The sequence below is a fragment of the Austrofundulus limnaeus genome, unplaced genomic scaffold (genome assembly GCF_001266775.1).
Source record: "Austrofundulus limnaeus strain Quisiro unplaced genomic scaffold, Austrofundulus_limnaeus-1.0 Scaffold0, whole genome shotgun sequence".
Lineage (NCBI taxonomy): Eukaryota > Metazoa > Chordata > Actinopteri > Cyprinodontiformes > Rivulidae > Austrofundulus > Austrofundulus limnaeus.
Window position 1 is genome coordinate 7397584 of NW_013952402.1, and position 933 is coordinate 7398516.

Sequence of the window (933 nt, forward strand, 5' to 3'; positions counted from 1 at the left end):
TATATATGGTCTGTATAGAGAAAATGTGGAGAATGTTTCAAAAAAAAGGAAAAATAAAACTTAATTGTTATCTTGCTTTGGTCATTTAATAGAAAAATGCTTCTTGAAATATAAGCTAGTGATTTATTTTACTTTAAATGCATTTTTAGTTATTACTTTTCTTTTTTTAAATCTTTGGGCATAGAGACATTCTGTGAGATGAAAGCTTTTGCTTTCATCTCACACTGATGACATTCATCAATTTCATTATTCAAATAAATACAATATAATTGTCCAGAGAAACACAATATTAGTTTTGAGTGTGGTTGCATTATTCTACAATATTCTAACCTAAGAAACTTGCTCACCTTTTTCCTTTGGTCATGTTGTGGCTCAGGAGCTGCAGCTGAAACTCATTTCTTGATTGGAGGGAAGAACTTACAAGTAGCACCAGCTCCAGGACTAAATGTAATTTAAACATTTAAAATGTATGACTTCCATGTTACTGTTCAGCAGCACAAGTGATGTACTGTATTTCTGAATAAACATAAGAGTAGTCTTTGACTCTTACATTCCCTTAATGAGGCCTGATGAAGTCAGTGAAGGAAACCAAAGACGAATTAAAACGGAAGATGGCCATGGAGACCAAGCATGTGATGAGGAAAATACCAACTTCATGTGACCCATGGCTAAGGAGCGGCTCACAGACAAACACCCAATTGTGCTGTTTTCTTCAGTCAGCACTAAACCAGCAAGAAGCCAACTGTCAGGCAAGTACCTCTCAACTGAAAACATGCTTAAAAACCTCTGAACGGGAAATATATTCAGTGTTTATATTGCTTTTTCTTGTTGCTTTTATATAAATATATAAATGGTGACATCAAGCCTTATTAAAACAAAGTTTTTTTGCTTGTTTTGAAGTGAAAGTAATGTGTCTTGGTATTAACCACAAGT